This window comes from Oncorhynchus tshawytscha, unplaced genomic scaffold (genome assembly GCF_018296145.1).
Source record: "Oncorhynchus tshawytscha isolate Ot180627B unplaced genomic scaffold, Otsh_v2.0 Un_contig_19708_pilon_pilon, whole genome shotgun sequence".
Lineage (NCBI taxonomy): Eukaryota > Metazoa > Chordata > Actinopteri > Salmoniformes > Salmonidae > Oncorhynchus > Oncorhynchus tshawytscha.
The window spans coordinates 1-9,563 of NW_024606613.1; the positions used below are offsets into that span (position 1 = coordinate 1).

The window sequence follows — 9,563 nt, forward strand, 5'->3', positions numbered from 1 at the left end:
CCACCTCATTACCCCTCTACCTCACCACCCTCCACCCCATCACCCTCTACCTCACCACCCCTCTACCTCACCACCCCTCTTCCCCACCACCCCTCTACCTCATCACCCCTCTACATCACCACCCTCTACCTCACCACCCCTCTACCTCACCACCTCTACCCCACCACCCTCTACCCTTCCACCCCTCTACCTCGTCACCCCTCTACCTCACCACCCTCTACCTCATCACCCTCTCCCTACCACCCCTCTACCTCACCACCTCTCTACCCCACCACCCCTTACCTCATCACCCCTCTACCCCTCCACCCCTCTACCTCACCACCCTACCTCATCACCCCTCTAACCTTCCACCCCTCTACCCTTCCACCCCTCTACCTCATCACCCCTCTACCCCACCACCCCTCTACCTCACCACCCCTCTACCTCACCACCCTCTACCTCACCACCTCTCTACCTCACCACCCCTCTACCTCATCACCCCCTCTACCTCATCACCCCTCTACCTCATCACCCTCTACCTCACCACCCTCTACCTCACCACCCCCTACCCCACCACCCCTCTACCCCACCACCCCTCCCCTTCCACCCTTCCACCCCTCTACCGCACCACCCCTCTACCGCACCACCTCTCTACCTCATCACCCCTCACCTGCTAGTTCTCTCTGTTCCAGCGGGACCTTCCCAGCAGCCTGTATCATGGGGACTGATCCAAAGTAACCGTTGGTTACGCCCATGAGGAGAGAAAAGAGACAGGGCCAGGCGGGGTGGGGAGAGGGTTGGGGTGGAGGAGGGGTACACACACATCACCAACAGAGGGATGAAGACCACCCGCAGGCAGGAGAAGAGGAGCAGGTGACCCCCCGTCCACTCATAGGGCAACGCAGCCAGGATCTGGAAAGGGCAGATGGCTTAGTGAGGCAACATCTGTATATCTATATCTATCTATCCATCCATCCATCCATCTACCTACCCACCCATCCATCCATCCATCCATCCATCTACCCATCCATCATCCATCCATCCATCTACCCACCCATCCATCCATCCATCATCCATCTACCTACCCACCCATCCATCCATCCATCATCACCCATCCATCCATCCATCATCCATCCATCTACCCATCCATCCATCATCCATCCATCCATCAATCCATCATCCATCCATCCATCCATCTATCTCTACATTACCACCATCCATCCATCCATCTATCTACATTCCTACCATCCATCCATCATCCATCCATTTATCCATTATCCATCATCCATCCATCTACATTCCTACCATCCATCCATCTACATTCCTACCATCCATCCATCCATCCATCTATCTACATTCCCACCATCATCCATCCATCAATCTACATTCCTACCATCCATCCATCCATCTATCTACATTCCCACCATCCATCCATCCATCCATCTACATTCCTACCATCCATCCATCCATCTACATTCCTACCATCCATCCAACCATCATCCATATATCTACATTCCTACCATCCATCCATCAATCAATCTACATTCCTACCATCCATCCATCAATCAATCTACATTCCTACCATCCATCCATCCATCTATCTACATTCCCACCATCATCCATCCATCAATCTAGATTCCTACCATCCATCCATCTATCTACATTCCCACCATCCATCCATCCATCCATCCATCTACATTCCTACCATCCATCCATCCATCTACATTCCTACCATCCATCCAACCATCATCCATATATCTACATTCCTACCATCCATCCATCAATCAATCTACATTCCTACCATCCATCCATCAATCAATCTACATTCCTACCATCCATCCATCCATCAATCTACATTCCTACCATCCATCCATCAATCTACATTCCTACCATCCATTCATCCATCCATACCATCCATCCAGCCGTTCCAAACCTCTCCTCGGGGACCCCTCAGGGACCCCAACCATTCCAAACCTCCTCGGGGACCCCCAGCCACCTAAACACTCTCCTCAGGGACCCCAACCATTCAAACCTCTCCTCAGGGACCCCAGCCGTTCCAAACCTCTCCTCGGCGACCCCCAGCCATTCCAAACCTCTCCTTCTCCCCAAGGAGAGGTTTGGAACGGATGGGGGCAAGGAGAGGTTTGGAACGGCTGGGGGGGGGTCCCGGGAGAGGTTTGAGATTACTGGACAAGTAAAGGTTTGGACCTGGGGGCCTACTGGACAAGTAAACTGACCTTGCCTACGAAGTCGGCCATGTTGAATGTGGCCATGATGAGTATAGGTAGCCACTCCCCCAGGGTTGGGTTGCGTATCTCTGATTCCAGACCAGGAAACAGACACAGAGTGATGCTATAGGTCACTGCTATAGACAACATGTAGGCCCAGATCACTCTGGCAACGATGTACCTGTGAAGAAACATATCTGAAGGGGGAGAAGATGAGGAGGGAGGGGGATAAGGGAGAAGAGGGGGAGAGGGAGGGAGGGTGGAGGGGGGAGGGGAGGGGAGAAGGGAGGGGAGAAGGGGAGTGGAGGGGGATGAGGGAGAAGGGAGAAGATGGGAGAAGGGAAAAAGGAGGAGGGGGAGAAGAGAAAAGAGGGGTGAGAAGAGAGGGAAGAGGGAAGAGGAATGCTGTTGGTATCTGTAGTGTACAAACATTGGGTAGAATCATTGTGTTTACAAGCACTCGTTCGACATTACAGTTTCTCTAGATCGCTAAGACACTGAATGAAACGGGGGTGGAACTGATCTCCATCACAACCTAATGAGCACGACTACAGTATTACTTGGTGATGAACTCTAAGTCGTTTCTCTTTGTTTTCACACACAATGCAAATGCTAAGCACATTTTTTCCCCAAAACAGTAAACACAACTCTCTACAAAAGATGCAAAACTCAGTTGAGCAAAATGAAACCAAATTAAAACATTTGGTCACAGCTAATACAATTTTTTTTTAAACTCCCATGAACCTCTTCTGCACGTGTGCAAAACTTCTTTGCACAATCAGCAAATCATTCGTGCATAAAAGAGGTCACCTCTGAGTTGCTGTTGGCAAGACAGGACCAAGTCAGAGGCTGAGGGCTGTTTATGTACAACAGACAGATCCTCAGTCAGCTGTATCAGGAAATAAACAAACAGGAAACCACTCACCCAGAGGCGGCGCTCCTAGTGGCCGGAGACTTTAATGCAGGGAAACTTAAATCAGTTTTACTAAATCTCTATCAACATGTTAAATGTGAAACCAGAGGGAAAAAACTCTGACCACCTTTACTCCACACACAGAGACACATACAAAGCTCCCCTCACCCTCCATTTGGCAAATCTGACCATAATTATCCTCCTGATTCCTGCTGACAAGCTAAAATTAAGGCAGGAAGCACCAGTGTCTATAATAACATGGTCAGATGCTACGCTGCAGGACTGGAACATGTTCCGGCATTCCTCCAATGGCATTAAGGAGTACACAACACCAGTCATTGGCTTCATCAATAAGTGCATCGATGACGTACGTACATACCCCAACCAGAAGCCATGGATTACAGGCAACATTCGCACTGAGCTAAAGGGTAGAGCTGCCGCTTTCAAGGAGCGGGACTGTAACCCAGAAGCTTATAAGAAATCCTGCTATGCCCTGCGACGAACCATCAAACAGGCAAAGCGTCAATACAGGGCTAAGATTGAATCGCACTACACCGGCTCTGATGCTCATCTTACGTGGCAGGGCTTGCAAACTATTACAGACTACAAAGGGAAGCACAGCCACTAGCTGCCCAGCAACACGAGCCTACCAGACGAGCTAAATCACTTATATACTCACTTCGGGAAGCAACACTGAGGCATGCATGAGAGCAGCAGCTGTTCCGGGACGACTGTGTGATCACGCTCTCCGTAGCCGACGTGAGTAAGACCTTTAAACAGCTCAACATACACAAGGCTGCGGGGCCAGACGGATTACCAGGACGTGTACTGCGGGCATGCGCTGACCAACTGGCAAGTGTCTTCACTGACATTTTCAACATGTTCCTGATTGAGTCGTGATGCAGACAGACAGACAGACAGACAGACAGACAGACATAGATGTGGTTGTTACCTCGCAGTCCAGGCCAGCTTCTCCGGATCTTGTCTTTAGGAACTCCAAACCGAACGTACGTCCCTCCTGTGAACTCATCTGTGACGTCATCAGATGGCGACATCGCCGCCACCACTCCGTTACCCTGAGATGAGACAAACACTTCATAGCCTCCTTGTCTCATTGTGTCCTCTCCTGGTTTCCTCTGGAGTGAATAATCAAGGGTCAGCCTATCACCTGAACCCCAACGTGTCAGGTCAACCAGGTCCCGTAGATATTTAGGACGATTTACAGAGGGAAATGATCGTCTATGTGTGTGTGTGTGTGTGTGTGTGTGTGTGTGTGTGTGTGTGTGTGTGTGTGTATGTGTATGTGTGTGTGTGTGTGTGTGTGTGTGTCTGTGTGTGTGTCTGTGTGTGTGTGTGTGTGTGTGTGTGTGTGTGTCTGTGTCTGTGTCTGTGTGTGTGTGTGTGTGTGTGTGTGTGTGTGTGTGTGTGTGTGTGTGTGTGTGTGTGTGTGTGTGTGTGTGTGTGTCTGTGTGTGTGTGTGTGTGTGTGTGTGTGTGTGTGTGTGTGTGTGTGTGTGTGTGTGTGTGTGTGTGTGTGTGTGTGTGTGTGTCTGTGTGTGTGTGTGTGTGTGTGTGTGTGTGTCTGTGTGTGTGTCTGTGTGTGTGTGTGTGTGTCTGTGTCTGTGTCTGTGTCTGTGTGTGTGTGTGTGTGTGTGTGTGTGTGTGTGTGTTCAGCAGGTTGACGTAACCTTGTTTCAGTATGTAGGAGATGTAGTCACAGTGATGCATGTGGCAATATGCCGAAATTCCATTAGTAATATAGAGACACACCCTCTCTCTTTTCTGCTCCATAAGTTGCAGCAGGGCTCAAGGCCAGAAGAACCACTCTACCTGATTATCCACCACTCTACCTGAATATCCCACCACTCTACCTGATTATCCCATAGAACCACTCTACCTGATTATCCACCACTCTACCTGATTATCCACCACTCTACCTGATTATCCCATATAACCAGTCTACCTGATTATCCACCACTCTACCTGATTATCCCCTAGAACCACTCTACCGGATTATCCCCTAGAACCACTCTACCGGATTATCCCCTAGAACCACTCTACCTGATTATCCACCACTCTACCTGATTATCCCACCACTCTACCTGATTATCCCATAGAACCACTCTACCTGATTATCCCATCACGCTACCTGATTATCCCACCACTTTCCCTGATTATCCCATAGAACCACTCTACCTGATTATCCCCTAGAACCACTCTACCTGATTATCCCTAGAACCACTCTACCTGATTATCCCATAGAACCACTCTACCTGATTATCCCACCACTCTCCCCCGATTATCCCATAGAACCACTCTACCTGATTATCCCATCACGCTACCTGATTATCCCACCACTCTACCTGATTATCCCATAGAACCACTCGACCTGATTATCCACCACTCTACCTGATTATCCACCACTCTACCTGATTATCCCACCACTCTACCTGATTATCCCACCACTCTACCTGATTATCCCACCACTCTACCTGATTATCCCACCACTCTCCCTGATTATCCCATAGAACCACTCTACCTGATTATCTCCTAGAACCACTCTACCTGATTATCCCATAGAACCACTCTACCTGATTATCCCATAGAACCACTCTACCTGATTATCCCATAGAACCACTCTACCTGATTATCCCATCACGCTACCTGATTATCCCACCACTCTTCCTGATTATCCCATCACGCTACCTGATTATCTCACCACTCTACCTGATTATCCTATGGAACCACTCTACCTGATTATCCTATAGAACCACTCTACCTGATTATCCACCACTCTACCTGAATATCCCACCACTCTACCTGATTATCCCATAGAACCACTCTACCTGATTATCCACCACTCTACCTGATTATCCACCACTCTACCTGATTATCCCATATAACCAGTCTACCTGATTATCCCACCACTCTACCTGATTATCCCACCACTCTACCTGATTATCCCCTAGAACCACTCTACCTGATTATCCCTAGAACCACTCTACCTGATTATCCCATAGAACCACTCTACCTGATTATCCCACCACTCTCCCCGATTATCCCATAGAACCACTCTACCTGATTATCCCATCACGCTACCTGATTATCCCACCACTTTCCCTGATTATCCCATAGAACCACTCTACCTGATTATCCCCTAGAACCACTCTACCTGATTATCCCCTAGAACCACTCTACCTGATTATCCCATAGAACCACTCTACCTGATTATCCCACCACTCTCCCGATTATCCCATAGAACCACTCTACCTGATTATCCCATCACGCTACCTGATTATCCCACCACTCTACCTGATTATCCCATAGAACCACTCGACCTGATTATCCACCACTCTACCTGATTATCCACCACTCTACCTGATTATCCCACCACTCTACCTGATTATCCCACCACTCTACCTGATTATCCCACCACTCTACCTGATTATCCCACCACTCTCCCTGATTATCCCATAGAACCACTCTACCTGATTATCCCCTAGAACCACTCTACCTGATTATCCCATAGAACCACTCTACCTGATTATCCCACCACTCTCCCCGATTATCCCATAGAACCAGTCTACCTGATTATCCCATAGAACCACTCTACCTGATTATCCCATAGAACCACTCTACCTGATTATCCCATAGAACCACTCTACCTGATTATCCCATCACGCTACCTGATTATCCCACCACTCTTCCTGATTATCCCATCACGCTACCTGATTATCCCACCACTCTACCTGATTATCCTATGGAACCACTCTACCTGATTATCCTATAGAACCACTCTACCTGATTATCCTATAGAACCACTCTACCTGATTATCCCATCACGCTACCTGATTATCCCATCACGCTACCTGATTATCCCACCACTCTTCCTGATTATCCCATCACGCTACCTGATTATCCCACCACTCTACCTGATTATCCTATAGAACCACTCTACCTGATTATCCTATAGAACCACTCTACCTGATTATCCTATAGAACCACTCTACCTGATTATCCCATAGAACCACTCTACCTGATTATCCACCACTCTACCTGATTATCCCACCACTCTACCTGATTATCCCATAGAACCACTCTACCTGATTATCCACCACTCTACCTGATTATCCCATAGAACCACTCTACCTGATTATCCCATAGAACCACTCTACCTGATTATCCCATAGAACCACTCTACCTGATTATCCCATAGAACCACTCTACCTGATTATCCCATAGAACCACTCTACCTGATTATCCACCACTCTACCTGATTATACCATAGAACCACTCTACCTGATTATCCCATAGAACCACTCTACCTGATTATCCCATAGAACCACTCTACCTGATTATAGAACCACTCCACCTGATTATCCTATAGAACCACTCTACCTGATTATCCCATAGAACCACTCTACCTGATTATCCTATAGAACCACTCTACCTGATTATCGCACCACTCTCCCCGATTATCCCATAGAACCACTCTACCTGATTATCCCATAGAACCACTCCATCTGATTATCCCATTGAACCACTCTACCTGATTATCCCATAGAACCACTCTACCTGATTATCCCATAGAACCACTCCATCTGATTATCCCATAGAACCACTCTACCTGATTATCGCATCACTCTCCCCGATTATCCCATAGAACCACTCTACCTGATTATCCCATAGAACCACTCTACCTGATTATCCTATAGAACCACTCTACCTGATTATCGCATCACTCTCCCCGATTATCCCATTGAACCACTCTACCTGATTATCCCATAGAACCACTCTACCTGATTATCCCATAGAACCACTCCATCTGATTATCCCATAGAACCACTCTACCTGATTATCCCATAGAACCACTCTACCTGATTATCCCACCACTCTACCTGATTATCCCATAGAACCACTCTCCCCCCAGGTCTAGACTGACTTACAAATCTTACTTCCTCTGTAGTGACGTCGTGGTGAACCCTGTATCCTGTCCCGCTGACCTCCGACCCGATGTCATGACCTTTCCCCAGGCTGTGACCCCGGTGGGTGGGGCCTGTGTAGTAACGGACAAATCGTGAGCGTCGGACAATGAGGTGGAGAAGGAAGCAGAGCATCTCCATGGTGATGGACACCAGGAAGAAGATGAGTGTGTTTATCCTCTCGTTACTGATCAGGAGTTTAGTGAAGATACGACTCAAAGAGATGATTACACCTGCTGTACCTGGAGAGAGGGAGGAGAGAGAGAGAGAGGGAGGAGAGAGAGAGAGAGGGAGGAGAGAGAGAGAGGGGGAGAGAGAGAGAGAGAGAGAGAGAGAGGGGGAGAGAGGGGGAGGAGAGAAGAGGGAGAGAGAGAGAGGGAGAGAGAGAGAGGGAGAGAGGGGAGAGGGGGGAGAGAAGAGAGAGAGAGAGAGAGAGAGAGAGCGAGAGAGGGGGAGAGAGGAGAGAAGAGGGAGAGAGAGAGAGAGAGAGGAGGAGGGAGGAGAGAAGAGGAGAGGATTAGTGAAGATATGACTCAAAGAGATTAATACACCTGCTGTACCTGGAGAGAGGGAGGAGAGAAGAGGAGAGGATTAGTGAAGATATGACTCAAAGAGATTAATACACCTGCTGTACCTGGAGAGAGGGAGGAGAGGAGAGAAGAGGGAGAGGGGAGAGAGAGAGAGAGAGGGGGAGGGAGAGAGGGAGAGAGGGAGAGAGAGAGGGGGAGAGAGGGGGGGAGAGAGGAGAGGATTAGTGAAGATACGACTCAGAGATATGACAAGCATTGTGATTGGTTGAGAAGCGTTCTAAGCCGTGCTAAACAAGTAATTTACAATGGGTAGGCCTTTGACGCAGAAATGTATTGAAATAAATAAACTGTCTGTGTTATGATATAACCCTTTCTGTCAAATGGAAGGCAATAGACTACAAGTGTAGCCTATAGATGTATAGAATATACAGTAATATATTGAAGATGTATAGAATATACAGTAACATAACAAATATGTATAGAATATACAGTAATATAACGAAGATGTATAGAATATAATGAAGAAGTAGAGAATATACAGTAATATAACGAAGATGTATGGAATATAATGAAGATGTCTAGAATATACAGTAATAAAATGAAGATGTATAGAATATACAGTAATATAATGAAGATGTATAGAATATACGGTAATATAATGAAGATGCATAGAATATACAGTAATATAATGAAGAGGTATAGAATATACAGTAATATAATGAAGATGTATGAAATATACAGTAATATAATAAAGATATATAAAATATACAGTAATATAATGAAGATGCATACAATATACAGTAATATAATGAAGAGGTATAGAATATACAGTAATATAATGAAGATGTATGAAATATACAGTAATATAATAAAGATATATAAAATATACAGTAATATAATGAAGATGTATGTAATATAATGAAGAAGTAGAG

General features: G+C 46.9%; 1 pseudogene; it reads right to left on the bottom strand.

Annotated features, from left to right (window-relative positions):
* Positions 1–622: 622 nt before the first annotated feature.
* LOC121842190 lies at positions 623–8,343 on the bottom strand (annotated as a pseudogene).
* Positions 8,344–9,563: the final 1,220 nt, after the last annotated feature.